The sequence below is a fragment of the Cetorhinus maximus genome, chromosome 32 (genome assembly GCF_964194155.1).
Source record: "Cetorhinus maximus chromosome 32, sCetMax3.hap1.1, whole genome shotgun sequence".
In the NCBI taxonomy this organism is placed as follows: Eukaryota; Metazoa; Chordata; class Chondrichthyes; order Lamniformes; family Cetorhinidae; genus Cetorhinus; species Cetorhinus maximus.
The window spans coordinates 20,627,226-20,654,312 of NC_135910.1; positions in this window are offsets into that span (position 1 = coordinate 20,627,226).

The following is a 27,087-nucleotide window of genomic DNA, read 5'->3' on the forward strand; positions in this document are numbered from 1 at the left end:
GGTTTTGTTAAAAGCCTTGGATTTCCATTGTCGAGTGAGAGGGAGAGCAAAGGCCTGTGAAATACCTCCCTTATAGCAACAGTGGGTGCCTTGTGGTAATATTACTGGATTAAGAATCCATTTGGACTATTGCCTGAAAAGGGTGTTTATTTTGGGAGTTTAGCTAAGTAGAAATCTCTTGGGAAATGTTATAAATCTCTTGGGAAATGTTGGGTCAAAGTCCTGGAACTCCCTCCCTAACAGCACTGTGGGTGTGCCTACACCACATGGATTACAGCGGTTCACGAAGGCAGCTCACCACCACCTTCTCAAGGGCAACTAGGGATGGGCAATAAATGCTGACCCAGCCAGCGAAGCCCACAACCCATGAATGAATTTTAAAAAGACTAAGTTTCACTGTGTAACTAAAATCTTGTGTGTTTTAGTTTTCTTTTGTTAATAAATGTTATAATTTAATACTTTAAATCTCCCAAAGTGGTAGTGGACTGTTTACTTTGACTTCGGTGCACATACCTTCTTGTAATAAAAATACAAATTGCAAATCGTTGTGATAGCTTGGCCAAGTTTCCCTTCGGATTTGGTCAGCCCGGCAATTACCACCTGCCATATCACAACAGCTGACCAAGGCTCACCTAGGCTGAGCAAGGTTGAGTTGGTTTACAAATGGAACAAGTACACTGAGCCATCTACACAGAGTTGCCTGTGTAGATACAGAGTGCCACCAATTGCACAGGGAAGATAAAAGTAAGAAAGCAATATTCTTATTTTCATTTGGAATGCAGATTTGCAATTCATCTAAATGATTCAAAGAATGAGGTGAGAGAAAGGGAAGAGTAAGGAGATAGGAAAGTAGAAGAAACCAAGGGAGGGAGAGAAAGTGAAATGGAAAGAGCATGTGCGTGTGAGTCAGAGAAAATGCACACATAAGAGGGATGGATACAAACACTGCTCTAGGTTTTCAGATCAGGCACCAGAATATAAAAGTTCGGGTACGTTGTGAAGAAAGTTGTTTAACATTTGCTAAACACATGAGTTTGTTTCAAATGATTTATTGTTACCACTGAACTTGGAAAGGTTCCAAATCTAATTATTCAAGGTCAACAAAAGCAAAGTAAAGGCGATTTGGTTACTAGTTTAATAAATAATGAATTTCTTTTCAAAAGCAGAGAAAATAACACAGTTACTGACCACAAGGTCATAAATTTAACTAAATAGAGGATATGAAAATAACATGAGCCAGGAGAGAACTGATAGGATTTATACAATCAAGATATTTGCTGCATTACACTCTCGCCTCTGAGTCCCCACAACCTGTCCTCCATTCCTTGGAACTGAGGCCAATCTTTCTTTGTCCTTGTTCCTCCTTTGCTTCTTTTTATAGTTGAAGAATCCAAGCTGACCGGAGAGACCCCACCTTAATATTTGGCCCCCAGGTAGGGGAGGTATCAGATATTAAACTGACAGGCACTAATTAGACAGGGACACTTGAGAGTGAATTATGATCCACTCAATCAGGCCCAATGTGGGGCACAGAGTTAAGTTAGCACAGTATTCACCTGTGTAGTGCCCAATGTCATTTTGACTCTGGTTAGCACAGAGATAGTCCAATTATCTGCCTGTATCAGGAGGAAACAATCATTAAATATTTCAACAGGCCTCTTGTGATTCTTGTTGAGATCCTCAAAATGAGACAACAGCAGTGTGCAGGACCATTCAGTAAACTTACGGGAGGGGGTGAGGATGGCGGTATAAGAAATGATATTTAAAGGGGCACTCACATGATTTTGTTATAGGTGACTGGGTGGAGCTGGGAGCAGGCAGACCTTATTTTAGACCTTAGACTTTGCACAAGATATCACAGTATCATAATATCTTTACGAGTCGTGTTTGTCTCTTGAAGACAATTTGTGAGTCCTCCTCTGATAGGCAGCTCTCTTCAGAATGAGTATTGGCACCGCTATGTCAGCCAAGATGTTCGATGCAAGGCAGAACTCGCAACAAACAGAGTCTACTTAAAAAGAGCCTTTAGGAACTACAGCAAACTCAGGAATGACTCCTGCTAAAATCAGGATTATTTCAGCTGTATAATGCAGTGAGTGGAGGATAGTTACATAAAATCATGAAAGAAAAAGATACACTTTTTTTTATTCTTTCATGGGATATGGGTGTCATAGGCAAGGTTAGCATTTGTTGCCCATCCCGAATTGCCTTTGAACTGAAAGGCTAGCAAGGCCATTCAGAAAGCAGTTAAGATGTCAATCACATTGCTGTGGGCCTGGAGTTACGAGTAGGCCAGACCAGGTAAGGATAACAGATTTCCTTCCCTAAAGGGCATTAATGAACCAGGGCCTGAATTTTTTGGTCATCAGGCACGCGTGATCGGTGGGTCCGGGAGCGGACCAGAAATGGACCACCAGCCGCGATTGGCCCCTGACCATGATTTCACGCTGGCTGGCGAATTAACAGCCAGCCAGCGTAAAATGCGCGCTGAAATGCTCAGCATTGCCGGGGTGGGGGCAGGAAGAGGGTAGGCGCCAACGTAACCGAGGGTGCGGGTGAGCGCTTTGAGATAGCTCCCTGAAGGCAGACAGATGCCCTGAGAGCTGCAGACCTCCACAGGCTAAAAGGCATGACAAAAACTGCTGCAAAATATCTCCATGCAGCACAATCAAGCACTTGAAAGCAAATCTCATGAAGAACCAATACCCAGGCATCTCTTTTTATTTTACTTCTCCACGGAGATTTCATCCCACCCTGGATCAAGCTTTGAGCAAAAATGTGAATGCCGAATGGGAGAATGGCCTGTCCGCCAACTGTAAATGTGGACGTGCCACGTTAAATTGCTGTTAATTGCATCGTTGATGGGCTTAATTGTCCACTTAATTGTTGTCAGGCATGTCCGACTGCCGCGCATGTCCCCACTCAGCGAAATATCACGAGTGCGCGATGATGTCAGGATGCTCGCCCGACGTCATCTCGCGCTATTTGATGTCCGTTCCGGTCGGGTACGCAGCCACAGGATGTCAAATTCTGGCCCAGGTGATTTTTTTAATGACAATCAATGTTAGTTTAATGGTCACCATTACTGAGATCACTGTTCAATTCCAGATTTATGAATTGAATTTAAACTCCAGCGGCTGCCAAGGTGAGACTTAAACCATGTCCACAGGACATTAGCCTGGGCCTCTGGATTACTAGTCCAGTGACATTACCACTACACCACTGTCTCCACCTCCCAGAGACAAAACAGAAGCTGAAGGCAGTGACAGTCTGCAAGGATGGGGGAGAGTCCAGTATCGTTGCACCAAACTCCCATGATCTGGAAAACTCTGTTTAAAAAAATATATGATTTGAGGTCTATGTCAGGTCTCTCCTTCATAGAGAAGTTTGGTATTGAGACAAAGCCTGTACCTCACTGCACCTCAAATTCAGATTAATCTGCCACCCTTTTTTAATCAATGTAGCCTGACATGGTGTTTCTCACATGTCGGTGCAGACTCGATGGGCCGAAGGGCCTCTACTGCACTGTGATTCTGTGATGACCATATTTCTTTCAATTATTTAAACAGTGATTACTAATAATATCTGCGGGGATGAGGGATTAAGTTAGAGGGTGTAATCACCCACATACATGACCAGCATTGAAGCACTGTCTGTGATAATTAAACTACCTCACACCCTTGGCCACAGCTCTCTACAAAGTCATCAGTGCCCACTGTTTAAAGAATTCTATTCAGCAAAGCGACAAAGTCAGTCTGAGGGGAGCAGAAACACTTATCCTTTCAACTTATTTTTAACTGAAGTACAGATTGAGAGATTCTCACTCTAGGAGGATGTGAGGATGGATCTGCAATAGCACAGGGGTCAGACACACCTTATATCAGACTCAATTAATGTGTTCATTTTCGATTTGATTGGGAGAAGTGAATGTGCCACTCTCCCATTCTCTCACCCATCTCTCATTGCAGGTCTTTGAACTCAAAGGTACTTCAATCAGAATGGGAGAGAATATGAACACACCACGGAGTGACTAGCAATGTTATTCATTAACTACCAACATTAGAATATGAAGGTGAGCTTTCCCCTGGCCCACTGGAACCAGGATTGGATACAAGTCAAAAACAGAATTACCTGGAAAAACTCAGCAGGTCTGGCAGCATCGGCGGAGAAGAAAAGAGTTGATGTTTTGTTTTTATCTCTGTGTTGGATACAAGTGGCCTTCTCTCAGGTTTCTATCAGCTAAGGGGTTTTGTAAGATTGGTTTGAGGATTAGCTTCCTTCTAGTCTCCCTGACTCACCCTCCTGCTGGTTCATGTGTTTGATGGGGGTGGGGCTTGGAGATGTGCCTCTTTCCCACAAAAGCAAGGTTCTTAAATATTAGCAAAATCTCCAGAGCAAATGCGCCAAGATCCCTCCGCTAGCCCCATGACAGTGTGCCTCAACTGTAGCATTGCCACATGATCCATTCCACACATCATTCTCACTAGATTGCCCAGTAATGAATGCACACCCAGAGGTAAAGACCTGTATCTGATCCTTGAACAGTTCAAAGTCCTCCTACAGCCCACAGGCTCTACAAACCCGAAAGTGAAAGCAAACCACTCTGCACCAGCTCTTCTCTCCTACTTTCTTCTCTTTGGCACTACCCAATACCAGGAAGGAAGCTCGGTCCTTCACTGCTCAAACTAAAGAAAGAAACCATGCAATTCCCACCACAGATTCTCTGCATTCTTATCTTTAGACCCAGCCAACTGAGCATTTAGAGCCTCCCGATGGTCTGCCCACTGTATTGGCTCTGCCACTCCCCTGCTTTCAGAAGTCAGCTGGGCAGCTGTCAATGTTTTCATACCCACATCTGTGCAAAGATCCAGAGATAGTCCAGGAATGGATTCCTGCACTCCTGTATCCAAGACATCTACCTGACTGCAGAACCCTAGAGCTATGTTTCTGAGATGTGGAGACTGGAGTTGACAGCAAAAATCCTCCAGAGAAATTGGAACTAAATCAGCAGAATAAAACTAGATACGTGAGTTCACAGGAACATTTCTCTTTCAATTAAAAATAAAGTATAATTGTGAAACCATTGCTCCAGATATGGAAATAATCTTCCAGCAGAGACTCTTTAGCTTTTCCCTGGCCAGATTGTGATATAAGAGTTTTAGTAAAAGTGACATCTCAGATTATAAAACTGATGGAATTATTTCAGGATTATTGAGCCCTAGTGGAAAGTAAGTTGGATTTTGGGTTTACAATGTAAAATAAACTAGTCATGTTGTGTTCTCTTAAACAAAGCCAGTTCGCTTCTTTAAAGTCTGGCACATGTTTACTTTTTTCCCCACATACCACAAGATGATAAGAATTAGGAGCAGGAGTAGGCCATTCAGCCCCTTGAGCCTGCTCCCACATTCAATAAGACCACAGTGATCTGATTACCTCCACTTCCCTGCCCGTCCCCAAAACCCTCAACTCCCTTGTCTCAGTTCCATTTATCTTCATGGGCTGAATTCTTCCCCCGTCAGGGGGGTTGTGCAGGGGTGGGCGTGAAGCCGCTCGGAGACGCATCACCATTTTATACGGGTGGGCCAATTCAGCCGAGCGCTCCCTGTGCGGCCGGGGGTGGGATTCCCTGAGTCGTTCCCTGCGCTTTTTCGCACATGCACGCGAAAGAGCGCAGAGATCTCCCTGAGGCACGGAGATTGGTTTGACATGTGTAAATTTAAATAAAGGGAAATAAAAACTTTTAAAACATGTCCCCTCATGTGACACTGTCATATGAGCTGGGACATGTGAAAGAATTATTTTTAAAATTTTTATTGACTTTCAAAACATTTCATGAAACATCATCCCGCCCGTGGATGAGGTTTCATGAAAAATGTGAAGGCTGCCTGGGCTCTTCGCCTGCCCCCTGCCAACCTTAAGGTTGGACAGGCAGCTCAGCTAATTGAATGAATTACTATTTAAATGTCCCTAATAGGCCTTTTGACAGTTCAGCGGGCGCGTAGCTGAGTCGGCTATACACCTGTCGAACTGAAAATCTAAATGACGCACGGTGATGTTGGAATGCCCGCCCGCGCGCCATTTTACATGTCGGCGAGCAGGCCCCGCCCCCGCTTGCCGCCCCATAATAGTGTATATTTATATCCGTGTCACTGAGACACTGATGATTGGCAGAGATTATCCTGATTCTATGATACAGCAGTTTGTAAAGGCTGAGTTATTTAAAATCCCAGAGGGAAACTTTAAACTGTCGAAACCTATATTTTCAATTGGTATATTTTGAGTTGCAGCTCTAAATCCAGGAATAAGGCTACCTGTTCAAGAGGTTTTTATATCAAACTAAATGAAACATTTATTATTTTACAACAAATTAAACGCATACATATGGCTACAAATTACTACTATCATAACTTTTAACAAATTCCCAAATTAATCTCCATTTAAGGCAACAATAACCAATAGACTTAGCCAGACACCAGGCAAAGCATTTTCGCCTTACGAATTTAAAATGAGGTTCCTATCAATTTGGTCCCTTTGCAGACAGTTGTTGGGTTACAGGCTTAGATCTTACATGCCTCTGACCTGTACATACAAAATTCCTCTCAGGTTATACTTAGCCATTCCTTCGGAATGCAAATTCTCATTGTATCACCAGCCCCTTTGAGCTCCACCGCGTCTAACAATAAAACCCCTTTCACAGTTTTATTAGTTATAAAACATTGCTTGGTGTCTCCTAGCTAGGTGCAAGATGTCACTCCCACTCTTGAATGCTCTATTCAACAAAATGCAAATGTACTCTCTACCTCTGTTTACATCTCAAAACTACTATATGTCAAAGCACCCAGACTAGCTAACTTTATTCCAATAAACACACACACAGGCTAAACCTCTATATTAAAAAAATAATTCCCAATAACATTATATACTTTAATATCTCTTCCTTCACAAGAAGAGGTTAAATGGAGATCTTATAGAGGCGTTCAAAATTATGAGGGGGTTTCGTTAGAGTAAATAGGGAGAAACTGTTTTCTCTTGTAGAGTGAGTAACCAGAGGTCATAGACATAAAATAGCTGGTAGAAGAATTGGAGGGAAATTTCTTCACAGAGGGATGTTATGATCTGGAATGCACTAGTGAAAGGGTGATAGAGTCAGATTGCATAGGAACTTTCAAAAGACAAGTGGACATGTATTTAACTAATTTTTAGGGGAAAAAGCTGGGGTGGGGACTAAATTGGACAGCAACTTCAAAGAACCGGCACAGGCATGATGGGCCAAATGGCCTCCTTTGATGCCCCAGGGTATCACTGCAGGAGTTCATCAGGGAGGGTAGTGTCCTAGGCCCAAACATCTTCAGTTGCTTCATCAATGACCTTCCCTCCGTCATAAGGTCAGAAAGGGGGATGTTTGCTGATCACTGCACAGTGTTCAATATCAATATCCTTCGCATCTCCTCAGATACTGAAGCTGTCCATGGCTTTATGCAGTTTCACCAAAACCCTTTCATCTCATTATTCTGGGCTGGATTCAGGTTTGAATCCAAGAATTAACATTCGCCACTTCAACCTGGTATCCATGCAAATCTTTTAAACTGCAATATATTGAAAGGAAGCAGGAAGTTGCAATGGTATTAGGCTCATCAGATAGAGCTGGAAGCAATTAATCAACTCCTCAAACACTTCAAGTTTGAGGAATGAAGGTTCAATTTCTACCTTTCGAAACATCTCGAGTATCTCATTCTCTTCCTCCATCTTCTCTCATTTTGTTGTTCTTTCCATTATTCATATTCTGTTTCCAGGCCTAACTGTAATCTTCCAAAGTTCTCTCAATTTGGAAGTTAAAGATGTGAAATTGGTGTTTGACTCGTTATTAGTCCTCGCCATTCTCATTCCTCCTTCAATATCAAAGAAGACAGTCAGGATATCATCTCATTTCTTTTGCAGTGAATTCTTGGGTAATTGCAAATTCTTGTTTGGAATGTGTCCACAGGTTGAACACAATCTACCTCACAGAGTCTAACATTTTTAAAATATGGCTTACATTTGAAGAATATTTAAGAAAAATACTGGAAGGATAGAGGCATGGGATTAGTAAGCAGCTCCAACTGGAAGCACAGGTGTGATGGGCCAAATGGCTTCCTTGTATGCTGTGATTCTATAATCTGATGTGGCCCTGGAGATTGGATACATGGGTGATCCTTCAACAGAAAGCCCTTGCTGTCCAAGCACTCCTACTGTCTGCGCAATGTGACAGCCACACAAACCTAGGAATGAGACACTGCCTTAAAGGAGAATACTGAGCAGCAGGTTCTTTCATCTCTTCATGTCCCATCCCCTAATCTGATCATCCACCTTCAGGAAACTCTTTCGAGTTATCAACAGTCACAGATTGCAACTCTTTCGAGTACAATCACAGTTCTTGGTTTCCGGCAGTGGGACATGAACCCACAACCCTCTGATTCAAAGGCGAGGGTGCTATGAACTGAGCCACAGCTGACACCTCTATCCACCTTCAGGAAACTCTTTCGAGTTATCAACAGTCACAGATTGCAACTCTTTCGAGTACAATCACAGTTCTTGGTTTCCGGGAGTGGGACATGAACCCACAACCCTCTGATTCAAAGGCGAGGGTGCTATGAACTGAGCCACAGCTGACACCTCATCCACCTTCAGGAAACTCTTTCGAGTTACCAACAGTCACAGATTGCAACTCTTTCGAGTACAATCACAGTTCTTGGCTTCCGGGTGTGGGACATGAACCCACAACGTTCTGATTCAAAGGCGAGGGTGCTATGAACTGAGCCACAGCTGACACCTCATCCACCTTCAGGAAACTCTTTTGAGTTACTAACAGTCACAGATTGCAACTTCTTTCGAGTACAATCACAGTTCTTGGTTTTTCCGGGAGTGGGACATGAACCCACAACCCTCTGATTCAAAGGCGAGGGTGCTATGAACTGAGCCACAGCTGACACCTTCAGGAAGAAGTCATCCTGCCTTGTTTCTGTTAATTACACTGAACTGGAGAACATACAGGCCATTAATTGATAATTAGTGTACTTGCCAGTTGGGAAATTACAATTGAGGTGGGCTCATTGAAATCTGTTTTTATTTCAGATTTTCAGCTCTTGTGGTTTTTCCCCTGAATCTCTGTGGAAGGAGAGCACATGTCTGTGACTAATAGATACAGTGTAGGAGCATTGTTTACAGCTAAAGCACCAGCGCCTGTCATAAATATTTTAGGCCTCTCTGACTGGCATTAACCCAACAGGCTGTTAGCTAGTCTCTATTTAATTCCTACACCAGTTCAGGAAAGTGAATAAATTATTAACAATCGATATAAGAGTAAAACTGATCTCAGTTTAACCTGAAAAAATAAGGTGCAAGGATGCGGCAGGACTGAGTCAAACATCACCCAGTTAGATGGGGAATCACTTACCACACACCAAGTTACTGAATTGATTTTTCACTCTCTCACAATCTGTCACTTTGCTCTTTTTTCATTTTTTTAGATTTCTCTTTTGTAGCAGCGATTTATACAGTGGGGGGGGGGTTAAAGAGGCAACTCTCCGCGCCCTCATCCAAGTGGGCATTCACATGGACGAGGCCAGAGGGGATAGAAACTAACTTGTGCCCATGCTCAGGCTGAGAGTTGACACCCCTAAAACAATACGTGGTCGATCAGAGAGGCCAGAAACCGGCCCATATTTGGACAGTGGATCCAATCAATATCTCTGGAGAAGTCTTTTGTGCTTCAATGGCTGCTCACTCCGTGATAGAAGTCAATTTTGGGCCATCAATAGCCTTTTTCAGGTGTGTTGGGTGGAGAAGGAATTCGACCGGGGAATTGGTGGAAGGTGGGGGTGGAGTCCAATCACTTGGAATGTGAAGTTGGAGAAAATTCTTGCTTCTCTTGGCTCCACAGAAAGGGAACAGATTTTGTCAAGGGACCCTTCAAGGTGCATCAGCCCCCTCATCATGTGGGGAGTGAGCATGAAAATGGAGTTGATGTAGATGATCAGCCATGCACTTACTGAAGGGCAGAGCAGGCTTGATGCCTGATGGTCCACATCTGCTCCTATTTCTTATGTTCTAATATTCTTAATTGTCAATCAGCACAAATCACAGATTGAGCCTGGAATCTTCCTGGTCTGTGAGATTCTGTATCAGACACAGTTGTGAATTCCCCATCTGCCTCCTCCACTCACCCCAGGCCCCGCTAGCCACTACTTGTTCCATTTCTGTCTTTCTCTCTCTCTCTGTCCTCTGCAGCATGCTTATAATCTCCATTAAATTCTCAGGAAACAAAAGACACTTTGTGAGAGGTGGCAGACTAATGGGAACTTCACTGAACACTCTCTTTAAACCAGATTGCTGATTTCACAAATGTCAGTGGATTTAGCATTTTGATGGTGCATTGAGATGATTCAATTTATTTATTCAGAAGGCTGAGTGAAGAGCCAATGTACATCAGACAGGACTCTACCCAGGTTACAAAGAACAGGAGTGAAAGAATCATTGAATGACACAACACAAAAGGAGGTCAATCAAACCACGGTTTCTGTGTGGCTCTTTGAAGGAACTGTCCAATTAGTTCCTTTTCCCTGCTCTTTTCCCAGGGCCCTGTAAATTTCTCCTTTTCAAGTCTTTATCGAATTCCCCTTTTGAAAGTTATTATTGAATCTGCTTCCCCGCCCTTTCAGGCAGCACATTCCAGATCACAATAACTTACTGCATTTAAAATGATTTCTAATTTCCCCCCAAATCTTTAGCCAATTACCTTAAATCTGTCTCCTCTAGTAACCAATCCCCCTGCCACTGGAACCAATGGTTGGCATTTAATATGGAACAGTGGCCCCACCCACCTGCTGAAAAGTTGGGGACCAGCCTGACTACACTGGCCCTGGAAGCCGCAGATCAATTTTACGTGGCTCAGGTGTGGGCACTCCCAACCCCCCAAAGCCCCGCTGCTGGTAAGTGGTGGTAAAAGGCCCTCGGGGTAGCCATTAACTGGTCACATAAGGGCCTCAATTGGCCCAAGGGTGGTAAAAGACCAGCAATGGCAATAAAACAATGGACATCCCTGCCCCCATCCCATCTGAATTTACCCAGTCTCGCCTCCCATTACCTGCCAGCCTGATCCCAGGAGCGGGGAGGGTGGGGTGTAAAATTATGCCCAATTTCTCTCTACTTACCCTATTAAAATCCCTCGTAATTTAGAACACCTTGATTAAGTTTCCCCTCAATCTTCTCTGCTCTAAAGAGAACAATCCCAGCTTCTCCAATCTCTCCTTGTAACTGACGTCTCACATCTCTGATACCATCCTAGTAGATCTCCTCTGCATACTCTCCAAGGTTTAATCATCTGTCCTAAAGTTTGCCATCCAGAATTACACACCATATTGGGACATGTTTTAGCTCTAAACCATGGGTGCTGGGATTGGGTATGGGTGAAAACATTAAAAAGCTGAACCCCTCCCCTCCCCGACCCCGACCCACCTCCAACTTGCCCATTGAGACAAGACAATGGGTGGGCAGCTAATCTACCCCTAGTAGGTGAGTTGTCTATTTACATTTTTTAATGAGGCTCACAGCCTCAGATTGAACCTGCTCAGCAGAATTTACAGTAGCCAGTCATGTTTCCCAGGCTTCAGGGGAACTCAGTAGCTGAAGGGAGATGAGGACAGCTTTGGGGAGAAAGTAGATTCCTTTACAGCACTGCTTGTAGGCCAGGAGGAATAACAGTGCTTCCCCTCAGACTTCCAAGCTCCTCTTCATCAAATCCCCCCAACGTACAAAGGGTCCCAGAGTCAGTGATCTAACCTCCTCCCCAGGGATCAGATCCCTCCCCTCGGGGTTAAGGATTGGACATCCTGGTCTTGCAGTGTGTTCTGATGGCCTCACCACCTGATTGGAAGCCAAATCTGTCAATCAGGTTGATTCCAGTCCTATCAGGACCAAAGGACACACCTTATGGATTTAAAACCTCATTGTACACGGGGAAGCACAGGCTCCAAGGTTTCTCATCTGAAAGTCCACGTCCCTCCCTATGTAACCATCCCTGTTAAAATTAAGACCAATATACTCCAATTCATGCCTACCCAGTGTTTGATAAAAGTTTAACATAACTTCCTTGTTATCTATGCTCTGTTTATAAATGGAGGATCCAAAATACTTTTTGACCAGCTTTCTTAACTTATCCTGCCATCTTCAAAGATTTGTGCATTTACCTACCACACCAAACCCCTAGCCCCACTGCTACCCCCACCCACCCCATAACTCCCAGCTCTTTCTGTTCCTGCATCCTCTTGTAATAATGTTGGAAAACAGGAAAGGCTTATCAAATACTTGAAACTTTTGCCACAAGAGATTAAAGGGTTTCTTTTTTGTATTTATTCTTGGGATATGAACAAAGTCAACAATTAAGGCAGGAATTACTATCCTTTCCCATTGATAAATAGGAATATATAGGATTTGGAGCTTAGTTTGGAATCTCACTGAATATTAGTCAAAAGGGTACTGTTTATGGTGTGGTCATCTATTGATGCAGTATAGCAGCATAAACGGATCAAATCAAAAAATGAAAGATATTTGAACACTTCAGACCAAACACAGTGTAGGACACGGCATAAATTAGTAACCCTATTACCAATCTGTTCAATCTCATCTCGCATAAACGCTCACTCGATTCTGGGACTGTCTCACTTTAGCATTATCGATATGGTTGGAAATGAAGACTGGTACAACCTTGGGTTTAATACATCTTGGAGAAATTCAATAGGTGACTTACCTGTTCTTAACCAACCTGTAAGTCAAACTATGTTGTTGATAAAAACAAAAAACTGCGGATGCTGGAAATCCAAAACAAAAACAGAAATACCTGGAAAAACTCAGCAGGTCTGGCAGCATTGGCGGAGAGGAACACAGTTGACGTTTCGAGTCCTCATGACCCTTCAACAGAACCAGTTCTGTTGAAGGGTCATGAGGACTCGAAACTTCAACTATGTTGTTGATATCCTGAATTTGGTCTTTGTTGTACTTCTGTTTCAAGTATACAATTAGTCATTTGGTCGAACAGAATTTGAGTTTGCATGTGGAGGTGACTGGGTTCTCAGCTATCAGCTGGAGAGCCAGTGAGAGCGCCAAGTCACCTCTTTTAGGGAAGGCCAGCCACATCTTGTTCCACTCAGGCACTTGACAGTGCCCCCCTCCACCCTCCACCCCTTCCTGAAGCTGAGTCTCTCCATCAGGCACCAAGTGCCTTCGAACAAATGACCACTCCTCCGGGAAGCTTCACGCAGCCCCAAATGGGTTTACTTGTCCTGTTCCCCGCATGGCAAAACCCCCTCCAGCTGCTGGGTTTGTACCAGCAGCGGCAGGATGAGGCCCTTAAGTGGTCATTAATTGCCCATGTTAAGGGCCACATTTGGCAGATGAGTGGGAAGGCTGTCCATGGGACTTACCCGCCATGGCCTTAATCGGAGTGGAGGCAGGCAGGTGGCAAAGTCCCTTCCACCCAATTAAGTACGCCCGCCACAAAACTCACCATGGGGGAGGGCACAAAATTCTGCCTGAGGTGGGTAGCTGTAGTGTCCATTGGTGCTCGAACCAGTTCTTCAATGTTTTCATACAATCAGCAGGATGATGGTGCCAGTGACTTCATCTCAAAGTTTGCAGCTACTACCCAAATAAATGGGGCAAATATGTTGGAAAATGGAGATAAGGTCCAAGAGGACATACCTGGCTGAGAGTGCGAAGATGCAGTTTGAGTTGTAGAGTTGTGCACACAGAGATAAGGAAGGAGTAGAATGATTGCAGAACTAATAGGAAGAAACTGGGCAGGATTCCTCGAGGAAGGAATCAAAATCGCAGAGCTGGAGCTCTCCTGACACCAACCCAATGTCTCACTGCTATCACAACAGATAATGAGAAGCTAGGTTACATACAAGATGGAATCAGTTATAGATGAAATGAAACGCTGGTGTGGTTATTTACAGTCTGATCCCACTTTGGAGTATTATTCCGAGTTCAGGAACACATACAGTCGGAAGGTGTAAAAATACAGACAGCTAAAAAGATTTTTTTAAGAAGTAGCAGTGAGCTACAGAATAAAACCCAGCAGGGTCCAACCAATAAACTAGTACCCTTACCTATGAAGAAAAATGAAGAGAAGGTTTAAATTAGCAAAGGGAGGCAGAGTGAAAGGTCCTTATTGTAGACGGGGGAGCTGGGTTGAGGCTGGATTGAAGAATATTTACGTTACCAAGAGGTGGTCTATTTTTGGAGCATCAAAGTAGGAACTTCAAGATAAAATTGTACACGTATCTTAACGAGAACAACATTATAGGATAGAACAGCAGGACAGCAGCAGGGAAAGTATGGGCTGATCATCTCATCCAGAATTGAAAAACGATATCATTTTATGTATGGATGCATAGGGTTGTGTGTTTGTAGCTGGTGGGGGGGTGGGGGGGGGGGAGGTGGGGGCGCAGTGTGGGAGGTTGGCATGAGAGGCTGGCATGAGAGAAGAGAAGCACTGACCAGAGGAGTATCAAAAAGAGACAGCCAGAAAGAAAAAAAATTGGATAACCCCCGAAATCGGGTGCAGGGCTCACGATGTGGGATTTACCCGTGCCCATTCAACATATTGCAGACAATTGCCTAATAGTTGTAATAATGGTGGCATGCAGCCCAGCATTGAACTTACTGTTGAGCGACTGCATGCCTCAGCAGGGGGCTTAGGTTTTGATGAGATTAGCACCATTTAAAGCTAGCTTACTTCTCTTTAGGGGAGATGCATTTTGGCTGCAGCGGGTGAGAAACTGGTTAAAGAAGGGTTTATAGACAGAAAGAGAAGTGGAGGTGGTGCAAAGGACAAGAGAATGTGCCGAAGGTTCTTCGAAGCAACACTGGTGCAGGAGGTGGACAGGAAGAGAGAGGTCCTCTTTCCACTGGGGCCCTCCAGGCAGACACTGAGAAAGCAGTAGGAGCCGGTAACTGTTGCAGTCCATGCCAGCAGGAGAGTCTTAAGGGCCTGGATGCAGTGCAGGAAGAAGTGTAATGGCCTCACATGACTGGTCAAGGTCAGTCACAAGCTATATCTTTACAAATAAACAACTAGCCTCACTCACTGCTCCATTCACCCTACCACCTTCATTCACCTACAATCTCCACCAACCATTTCCCTCTCAGGACAAAGTGACATATAACTGGAAGCAGCAGGGGCTAACTGCTGGGGTTAGGCACGGTTGCATGTCCTCATCCCCATGAATGAGACAATGCTGGCTATCATTCGAGCAGCCATGACTGAGGACATGGCCAGTGAGGGCTGAAACAATAGAGGATGACAGTATGCTCCTCCCTAATCCTCCTTCCCAAAGTCCACTTCACTCTCCTCTCACAATCTCTTCTGAAGCTGCCAAAGGCATAACCATGCACCTCTTTCTTCGCAACCCCCCCCAAAACCCCTTTGCCACAACCCTAGCTTTCTGACTTTATGTTTTTAGATACCCAAGAACTGCTGCCTGGCCAGACAGTGACGCAGAAAGATGAAATGCTCAAGAAATATAAGGAGAAGAAATACTGTCACTTTGATCTGACACTCACAGCCACCAGTTCAGGTACTGATAGTGTACAAACTTTAGAGGGTAACATAGGGGCATACTCCACACATGCTGAGTCGATAGGCATGAGTGCTCTGCAGCTGGGGCAGGGAGAGAGGATAGTATAGATGCCAGTTCCCCAGAAGGTGAGGTCACACACGAATTCCGCTACACACGAATTCCGCTACAGAGGACTTAGGACTTTGATGGGGCCGTGTACAGAAAAAGGCTAATGGTCTTGCACAAACAAATGATTGGTGCATTGACAGGCCTGCCAGAAAGCCTTTTGTCACTGTGAAGGACCATGGAAGAGCTCAGTTCCAACTTGGCACAGGGATTAGCACAGAGTTTTGAGCCCATCCTTTCCAACATGAAACTGGTGGCCAAGTCCATGAGAGCTCTTGCCAACCTGTGCATGATGAAGTGTCTGATGGCCGATGTCCCGTCTTCCATTATAGCACGTGTCTCAAACAGTTAAATCTGGCTGAGCACCTGAATCATTTTACAACATTAATAAATCTTTTTTAATATTACCCAGAGGGATTAACTAGCAGCTCCTATGCAATTACTGGTTTTTACTATAACAGCTAGGTCCAGTCCCTTGGAAGCTGTCCCCAGTTACAGTTTTATTGACCTAGATGCAGAGAGACAGTAAAAGGCTGAATTATCGACAAGTGGGGATGGAGGTTTCTGCATCCAGCAGCATCTGCACGAATCACGTCTTCTCTCTTCGATGGGCTGTGTAGAAGGACGAAGAGGTTGCATGAATATTTCATTCTACACTGAGTCTGTATTTGTCATTTAGTGGAAACAAAACATTAGAAATGAATGATTTAAACTAAAAGCTGGATGAGCTTTGCCTTGAAGGCTCAGCAAATGAATGCATGACCATTTCTGGAAATGTGCTACAGAGAAGGGGGTGGGGGGTGGTGGGGGACACCTCTCATCTCCTGCCATCCAGTCAGCCGATTGAGGAAAATCAGCCAGCATTCCCACGCTGATTATTGTCAAAATGAACAACTTTTGATGGACAAAACTTTTATTCATATATAACCTTACCATGTCTCTCAAATACTTCAAAGCACTTCAGATGCATGATTACTTTGAATTGCTGTGTCTGATGTATCGGAGCCAGTTTGTACACAGGAAGATGCCACTGACATCAATAAAAGGAATGGCCAGTTAAGCTATTTTTGGTGCTGTTGTTTTAGGGCTGAATTTTGACCAGGGCAGTGTTGACTTTTCAGTAATGCCATGGGTTCTTTAATAGGGAAAAGTGGTCATAGTTTGACATTGCACCTAAAGGGCACCACCTCCAATGACCCAACACTGCACAGGGGTAAAAGCAAAATACTGTGGAAATCTGAAACCAAAACCGAAAATGCTGGAAAAACTCAGCAGGTCGAATAGCATCAGTGGAGAGAAAAACAGTGGAGTCCGTGAGGTGGAAGGGATCCTAAGGGGGGAAGGGGTCTGGAGGGGAGAAGGGGTCCAGAGGGGGGATGTCCAGGTGAACATGCAAAGGAGGGCTGCCTCCTGGGGACCGAACTGAGAGCAGGCATGGTACGAGGGAATGGTGAGAATGACTGAGGGCAGAGTGAAGCAGTAGGGTGGGAGGGTAGGGTGAGGGTTCGATGGTAGTGATAGAAGGGACGGCGAGGGTGGCTAGTGGGGACTCGGAGGCAGACATGGACCCTGGAGGTGGGAAGGAGGAGGTCAGGGAGGTGAATGTGAATGGGGTGAGGTTTTCAGGAACGAAGGGAATGTGCACATTCACCTGGACATTCCCAAAGGAAAAGGGTTGTGGCTGGTAGGTCACGGAGGGGAGGTAGAAGCTGATGCCAGGGCGGGTCAACAGCGATGGGGGAAAGGAAATGGGTGACTGAGGCAGGGGAAAGGAGGGGGCAGCGAATGAAAAACTGAATCACCACCAATCTGTCTAAATTGAAAGTGAAACGAGAGTCGTGGTGGGTGAGATCAGGTGCTGCGTGGGAGTGTGGTCAGTGGGTGGGGGGAGATGCAGGTCAGCTCAGGTGGACAACTGAAAGTGAACCCCAGCGGGCAGCATTGAAAATTGAGATGAGTGTGATAGGGAAAGGATCCCCGTGGGTGGGAGAATGCTTGCATGAGGCTCCGAAAGGCCCTGCCACACACACACACACATTGGCCAGCTGCTTCCTCTGCTGTGTCAGAGGATGAGGCTGAGGGGGTCACAGCAATGGGGACTCAGAGGGAGAGAACAGCCTCTGAGATTCCTGAGTGGATGACCCAGGGGTGTCCAGCTGCCACTCCTCCTCCCATCGGATGCCTGAGGGCCCCGGCCTGACTCCTTGAGGGGAAGGAGCACCTGGGGGGACATCGAGGTGCCCGTTTCCCCTTGTGTTGCCTCTGCAGGAACTCAACCTTGGCTCCCGTGATGGAGGGCAGGTCTGCACACATCTCCGCGTTCTGCTGGACTAGGGTCTCCATGGCATCTGCCATCCTCCCCTTGGAGACCTCCATACCCGCACATGTGGGCACCACTTCATCAGAGAGCAGGCGGACACACTCCTCCAACTCGCATGCCACTCTGTTGAGGGCTTCCTCAACAGGGCTCAACTGAGGGCACCTTCTGCGACTCTACGATGAGTTGGAAGGCCAAATCCAGAGGGTCGTCATCTGACTTGGACATCACAAATATCTTTTCCCCAGCAGTCCTCCGAGTGCCGGGGAGCTCGGCTGAACCTGTCTCCTCCTGCTGCAGAGACGTGTCCCTGTGGTGACCACCAGACTGTGAACCTGAGTCTGCTCTAGATCTGGGTCCCACTGAGGTGTGTGTCTCTGTGCTGGTGGAGGGTGTGGGTAAGCGCTGTGACAGGTCTTCCAGGCTGCTTATTCCCAGCTCTTCAATGGAGGAGGAGTCCTCTTGGCTGGAGGTGAGGACCTGGATGGAGTTGAGGGTGTTGGTCGCTTGGCAGAGCTCCCTGTGAACCAAAGCAGAGATAAGCCGTGCATGTCATCAGAATCAAAAGCAAGAGGGAGAGCACTCGCATTTGCTTTGAGAGAGGGATAATGTGGTGCAAGATCCTCACAAGGGTGTTCATCACTGACCTCACCATCACCGCAGGCACAGTCCAGGTCCTCACCAGTCAGCGCAATGACACGCTCCTCAAAGTGAGTGAAGGGTCTAATGTGGGCCACTCCACCCCGGTCTGTGACCTCTCCCTGCTGATGTGAGGCTTCTCCTGCATGAAAACAGATGGAGATGGTGTGAGCAGGACACATGGCGCTGTGTGGAATGTTTGTGTGGTGAGCGGAGCCATGGACAGGATCAGGATGTGAGCTCCAGAGGATATGAGCCTGATGGAGATGTGAGGGTGTGTGTGAGAGTTAGTGGTGTTGTCCCTTGAGGTGTGAGATCCCTGTGGATGTGTGATGGGTTTGTAAGCGTGTGAGAAGAGTGGCTCACCCTGGCAGAATGGGTGAGACCATTCATCCTGTGGTGGCACTGGGTGGCTGTTGTCTTTTGCAGGGCATTGGCGCTGACCACTGCCTCCCATGCTGGATTGATGATGCTGCTGCCCCTCCTGCAGCCAGACCAGGGGTAGAGGACATCACAGTGGGCCTCCACGGCGTACAAAAGGTGTTCAAGGGATGCGTCACTAAACTCGGGGGCTGCAATCTTTTTGTTTTTCAGGGCAATCCTGTCTTCTGTGCAGCAGTCCTGGGCTGGAAGCACTGAGAGGTGTGCACGTGGCTGCACTTTAAACGTGGTGCCCGGTGTGATGAAGCAGCGAAGTGATGGCCTAGCGGGCGACTGAGAGCTCACCTGCCATGGAAATGGTGGGTTTCCCAGTAATGCATAATTAATGCACCAGTTTGGGATGATAACGCGTGAGAAGCTGGCATTACGGGCAGCGGGTAAAACGTTGTTTTCCCCACCCGCTACCGCACTTAGTGCAAATCTGGGACAATTCCGCCCAGTGAGTTGTTGTGATCTGGAATGCGCTGCCTGAAAGGGCAGTAGAAGCAGATTCAATAATAACTTCCAAAAAGGGGAATTGGACGAATACTTAAAAAAAAAATGTGCCATGGCTATGGGGAAAGAGCAGAGTTTAATGGGATTACTCTTAAAAAGAGTCACAATGGGTCAAATGGCCTCCATCTCTACTATTTCATTCTATGGGCGGAATTTTCCCATCCTGCCCTCAGCAGGGTTCGTGTCGGGCGGGAGCGGAGAATCTGGGGAGTGGCAAAAACTCGGATTCCCGCTGGCATGAAAACAGTTTGCAATTCTCCCAACAACTCAGTAATGGCAGCTTGATGGCAGGTCAGGTATCCTGCTGACTAGTGACTGCCATTTGCATTCATTACCATCTCATCAATGCTCATTAAATGTGCTTATCACCAGAATTATGTGGCGCCTTCCAATCTTGTGTCACGCCTGCGAGAATTCACACCGGTTCTGATTCACGTTTGGTAAAGAGCAGCATGCAGCGGTGAGACCTCACTTCACACATGACTTCGAGGTGAGTGTAACATTCGGATCTTACCTGCGACAGCGCTGCGCTGGTCCCATTGCGATGCCAGTGGATTGCCACGGTGCTGGGGGTGTAGGGTTGGTCTGCTCCCAGTAAGTGCCTCTGCGGTCCTGGAAGACGCCACTGTGCAGCAGCACTCAGGCAGGGCTGTAACCTCAAACAGAGCCCAGCATTGCTACCTGGGGATGGAGAAGAAAGGATGATGGACACACGAGGGGCAAAGGAGCAGGAAGGCCAACAGGTAAGAATGAGAGAGTAGAGAAAGTTCTGGGGCTCACTGTCTGGAGTGAGAGAAATATAGAGACACTCCTGGGGCTCACAGTCCGGAGTGAGAAAGTAGACACAGTCCAGGCTGAGAGAGTAGACACAGTCCAGGCTGAGAGAGTAGACACAGTCCAGGCTGAGAGAGTAGACACAGTCCGGAGTGAGAGAGTAGACACAGTCCAGGCTGAGAGAGTAGACACAGTCCAGGCTGAGAGAGTAGACACAGTTCTGGGGTGCAGCGAGCCATGTACAGGGCTATTTTATTCATTCACGGAATGCAGAGTATAAAATACGGAAGTCTTGCTAAAATTATACAAGGCACCGGTTAGACCACACCTAGAATACTGTGAACAGTTTTGGTCTCCTTATCTAAGCAAAGATATACTGGCATTAGAAGCAGTCCAGAGAAGGTTCACTAGGTTGATCCCGGGTATGGAGGGATTTTCTTAGGAGGAGAGGTTGAGTAGGTTGGGCCTGTACTCATTGAAGTTTAGAAGAATGAGAGGCGATCTTATTGCAACATATAAGATTCTTAGGGGGCTTGACAGGGTAGATGCTGAGAGATTGTTTCCCCTTGTGGGAGAGTCTAGGACCAGAGGGCACAATCTCAGAGTAAGAGGTCACCCATTTAAAACAGAGATGAGCAGGAATTTCTTCTCCCAGAGGGTAGTGAATCTGTGGAATTCTTTACTGCAGAGGGCTGTAGAGACTAGGTCGTTAAGTATATTCAAGGCTGAGAATATACATATTTTTAATGATTAAGGGAATCAAGGGGTGTGGGGAAAAGGCAGGAAGGTGGAGTTGAGGATTATCAGATCAGGAATGAACTCAGTGAACGGCGGAGCAGACTCGATGGGTTGGATGACCTACTTCTGCTCTTAAGTCTTATGGTCTTATATGGGTGTCACTGGCTAGGCCAATATTTATTTCCCATCCCTAGTGGCCCTTGAGAAGGTGGTAGTGAGCTGCCTTCTTGAACCGCTGCAGTCCATGTGGTGTAGGTACACCCACAGTGCTGTTAGGGAGGAAGTTCCAGGATTTTGACCCAGCAACAGTGAAGGAACGGTGATATATTTCCAAGTCAGGACGGCGAGTGACTTGGAAGGGCACATCCAGGTGGTAGTGTTCCCATCTATCTGCTGCCCTTGTCCTTGTAGATGGTAGTGGTCGTGGGTTTGGAAGGTGCTGTCGAAGGAGCCTTGGTGAATTCCTGCAGTGCATTTTGTAGATGGTACACACACTGCTGCTACTGTGCGTCGGAGGTGGAGGTTTGTGTATGTGGTGCCAATCAAGCGGGGCTGTTTTATCCTGGATGGTGTCAAGGTTCTTGAGTGTTGTTGGAGCTGCACTCATCCAGGCAAGTGGGGAGTATTCCATCACATTCCTGATTGTGGCTCTGGATTCACATATAGGCCAAACCAGATACGGACAGATTTCCTTCCCTAAATGGCATTAGTGAACCAGATGGCTTTTTACAACAATCGACAATGGTTTCATGGTCATTGTTAGACTTTTAATTCCTGATTTTTATTGAATTCAAATTCCACCATCTGCATGGGTTCCACCATGGCAGGATTCAAACCCGGGTTCCCAGAGCATTACTCTGGGTTTCTGCATTACTAGTCCAGCGGCAATACCACTACAGCATTGCCTCTCCGTTGTCTGGGTCTGTACTGAGCTGCAGTTGGGATGGTCATGGTTAGGGGAGGCATCTGCAGCCTGAAGACGGGGAAAACGTAATAAAGCAGGGCCGGCATTTGAAGCTTTCTTGGTTTTGGTTTCCTCTGAAGGTGACCATGTACACAGCCTCTAGTAAGGACAGCAGATTTCCTTCCCTAGAGGGCATTAGTGAACCAGATAGAAGGAAATCTGCTATCCTTACCTGGTCAGGCCTACATGTGACTCCAGACCCACAATCAGAAGTGTGATGGAAAACTCCCCACTTGCCTGGATGAGTTCAGCTCCCACAACACTCAAGAAGCTTGACACCGTCCAGGAGGGGCGAGGTCCAAATGGGGCATGGGCATGTCAACAGTGATGGGTTCGGGGGCAGGGTTAGAATGTTGAGCACAACATCAATGGGATCCAGTGTTACCGGGGGAGGCTGGAGAATAACCGGAGGGAGCTCTACCTGCACACCGTGAGGTTCCAGGTAGACTGGAGGGACCTGAACACTGACAGGGGCAATGTCGAAACTGGCCTTGAAATAATAGTGAAGAACCAGCAGCTTGTACACACGACATAAAGGCACAGTTTGAAACCGAAACCAGAACTGAATCTGCAGGAGAGGGGTCAGAGGTAACTGTGGGAGGAGAGCACTGCTGGACTAAGGGGCCCTTTCTGGGGGCCCCCTCAAACCTGTGGGAGCGACAAGGTTGAAACTGAGTCAGAGCTGAGAGAAAGTAGGAAGACTTCCTTGATAAGGTTGCCGTTGGAACCCACATCTTTTGCCGCGTAGTAACAGGAAAATACAGGAGTCACTGGCTTAATAACATTTGCTCTATTTCAACATTAACACACAGGAATGTGAAATTGGGAATGCAGGCAACAGTTAAGTAGGCACAGCTACTGCATATATGGCATCTTTTCAATGAAAGAATTTCATGTGCTTTCCACAATTGGCATGTATAACAGGCCAAAGGGCATCCAGTCATTAATCATAAGCAAGTTATTTTTAATCAGTATGCCAAACCTGAGATTGGAGCAGTGAATTTGGTAAGGTCGTGTATGTCATTCAAACCTTCTCCAACTGCCGTGGGATTGAGATGTTAAGTCCCAGGGATGACATCTTGGTAACCTCGATGCGTCGTTTGCGCCTCATTTACAAAGCTGCATCAGCGTCATCTGCATCAATGCTGCCTTCTTGAGGGTTCTAATAGAATGGAGAAGGAGAAGAAAGGACAGGCGCCATCAAATGCAGCTTCGGGAGGAGGCCCCACCTGAGGCCCAGAGGAGTCCCAGCAACAACATGAGGATCGGGAGGATAGAGCCCAACCACAGGGGCAACTAAGTCGACCGAGGGTCTACCGAAGAAGACTCTCCTATCTGCAGCTGAGTGAGAGATAAAGCTGTGCATGTCTGCACTTGTTCCGAGCTCTGGTGCATCACATCTGCTACATTCTTCATGAGGAACTAACGCCCCGTGGAGTGGGAGGCTATCCCCTGCCAGTGGCTTTGAAGGTTACCACCGTGCTCAATTTCATTGCCTGTGGATTGTTCCAGGGATCCACAGGGACCTGCACGGCATCTCACAATCCAGCACACATAGATACATCTAGGAGGGCACAGGTACCCTCTACAGCAAGGATCATCAATACATGAAGTTTACACTTGATGAAGATAGCCAGGCTGCCAGATTCAATGGGTTTGCTGCTATCTCGAGCTTCCCTAGAGTGCAGGGTGCAATCGCCTGCAGCCATGTAGCTTTGAGGGCTCAATGGTAGCAGCCCCTAATGTTTATCAACCGTAACGAGTTTCATTCCATCAATGTTTAACTGGTGTGTGATCATGGGAAGCACATAATGCACGTGTGTGCCAGATACCCTGGGAGTTCCCATGACTCCTGCATCCTGAGTCACTCCCAGGTGCCTCACATATTCAAAGGGCCCAGGGCCCAAGCGTCTACAGGAATGACTGCTTGGGGATAAGGGGTGCCCACTAAAACGATGGCTCATGACACCTGTACATTGGCCTCAGAGATATCACAGTATCTTTACAGTGCAGGAGGCGGCCATTCAGCCCATTGAGTCTGCACTGGCTCTCTGAAAGAGCATTCCACATAGTCCTACTCCCCTGCTTTATCCCCGTGACCTTACACATTCTCTCTTTTCAGGTAGCAATCCAATTCCTTTTTGAATACCTCGATCAAACCTGCCTCCACCACCCTCTCAGGAAGTTTGTTCCAGACTCCAACCACCCTCTGGGTGAAAAATCTTTTCCTCACATCACGTTTACTCCTTTTGCCAATTATTGTGAATCTGTGCCCTCTAGTTGTTGATGTTCTCTTGAGTGGGAACAGTTTCTCGTTATTTACCCTGTCCATACCCCTCAGGATCTTGAATATATCTATCAAGTCTCCTCTCGGCCTCCTTTTCTCCAAGGAAAACAGTCCCAACCTCTCCAATCTATCCTCATAGCTACAGTTCTTCATCCCGGGAATCAGTCTTGTGAATCTCCTCTGTACTCTCTCCAATGCCTTCACATCCTTCCTCAAGTATGAGGTCCAGAACTGGACATAGTACACTAAATGAGGCCTAACTAGTGTCTTATACAAGTTCAACATGACCTCCTTACTCTTGTACTCAATGCTCCTATTAATAAAGCCTAAGATACTATATGCTTTAGTAACTGCTCTCTCAACATGTCCTGCCATCTTCAATGACTTATGTGCATATACACCGAGGTCCCTCTGTTCCTGCACCTCCTTTAGAAGCTCTCCCTTTATTTAATACTGTCTCACCATATCTTTCTAGCCAAAACGAATCACCTCACACGTTCCTGCATTGAACTTCATCTGCCACTTGTCTGCCCAATCCACCAACATGTCTATGTCCTTTGAAGTTCAAGACTATCCCCATCACAGTATACAACATTTCCAATCTTCATATCATCTGAAAATGTTGAAATCATGCCCTGCACACCGCAGTCTAGGTCATTAATATATATCAGGATGAGCAAGGATCCCAACACTGACCTCTGAGGGACTAGCGGGACAAACTGAACGTAAAAGTAAGCACTACAAACCTTCTTCCAATCTGAAAAACAACCATTGATTACTACTCTCTGTTTCCTGTCACTCAGCCAATTTCTTATCCAAGTGCCTACTTTCCCTTTTATTCCATGACCTAGAATTTTGCCCATAGCATTACAGGGACCATCAGCATTCTGAAGATGTGCTTCCGATGTTTAGACCGCTCAGGTTAGGCTCTGCAGTACACTCCAGATAGGGTCTCCCACATCATCGTTGTGTGTTACATCCTTCACAGCCAGGCTCTTCAAAGGGATGATCCCTTGCCTGAGGGGGAAATGGAGGAGGGGGACAGCTCCTCGGACAATAAAGAGCAGGAGGGCCAGAACCTGAAGAGGGAGATGAGGGTCAGCTTACACGGGACAATGTCACCGAAGAAGCACGATGCGGAAAACGTGCCGGTGCCAATTTAATTGCCACCAGATTCCAGGAGGAGTAAAGTGAACACAACAGGAGACGGCCACATTCCTCCTGTCTCTTAATGCCATTCCATAGCATTGAAAGGTATGTCCAACCAGTCACACTGAGAGCAAGGTCAGCATTCAGGCTTACACCTTCCTGCTTCATGACTCACCAGGCCATGATCTCTAAGAAGGCCAGTGATGCACTCTGTATGCGTTTGGTCTGGGAACTGAAAGTCAACACAACAGAGAGAACACTGCATCAACTAACTTGATGCAGTTGTCGCCACATTCATGAGAAACTACAGCAGCCAATGTTGATAAGGGATGCTATCCTTGATTGCGGGACAAACTGAACGTAAAAGTAAGCATGTTATGTTTCAGTTATAAGGGCATTGGTGAGACCGCATCTCGAATACTGTGTGCAGTTTTGGTCTCCTTATTTAAGGAAGGATGTAAATGCGTGGAGACAGTTCAGAGGAGGTTTACTAGACTGATACCTGGAATGAGGTGTCTTATGGGGATAGGTTGGACAGACTGGGCTTATTCCCACTGGAGTTTGGAAGAGGGAGGGGTGACTTGATTGAAGTACGTAAGATCCTGAACAGTCTTGACAAGGTGGACGTGGAAAAGATGTTTCCCCTTGTGGGGTGGGTCCAGAACTAGGGGGTACTGTTTTAAAATTAGGTGTTGCCCTTAAAGGACAGAGATAAGGAGAACATGTTTTCTTTCAGAGGGTTGTGCAACTTTGGAACTCTCTGCCTTAGAAGGTGCTGGAGGTGGGGGTCACTGAATATTTTTAAGGCGGAGATAGATTCTTGTTAGGCAAGGGAATCAAAGATCATTGGTGGTAGATGGGAATGTCGAATTCGAAACACAAGCAGATCAGCCATGATCTTATTGAATAGTGGGGCCGATTGGTCTACTTCTGCTCCTATTTTGTATGTTTGCATATGGCTGGGGATGTCATCCTCTGGTCCAGGTCTTAACTTTAGCACTACCACTGAGGAGACACAACTGCTGCTAATCCTTCAAGGCTGCTGAGCTGCCCTCACACAATGGTGTGTTGTGAGCAAAAAGAGTTATAAACGTAATTAGCACACGCTTCCAATAAAGATTTTGATACATCTCCCTGACATCACACAAGAATCCGGAAACTACCTTCACTGAGGTTGACATCACATGAATGGGAATCTCACAAAGGGAGACTACCACTGCCTGGGAGGATGGCTAAACCTCGCAACAAGAGGATATATAAGTAAATAATCACGCCTTCAATTGACCAAGCCTTTCACGTTAACATCAAATGTATTAAGAAAAGTGCAATATTTTCACAGCCATGACCCAAAAGTTATTTCAATATTTCTTCATTTTTCTAACCCTACCACTGTGCCTGGGTGCAGCCCCGACATCCGCAGCAGAGGTGGAGGCTGCCTGCTGACTGCGACGTCCTGATGGCTATGATGACCTTGGCAGATGTCCTCTGGTGGCCCAAGGCCTGGAGGGCCCTGGCCTGGTAAGGGTCTCCTGCTTAGGGGCATATGCATCCTCCCCGGCCT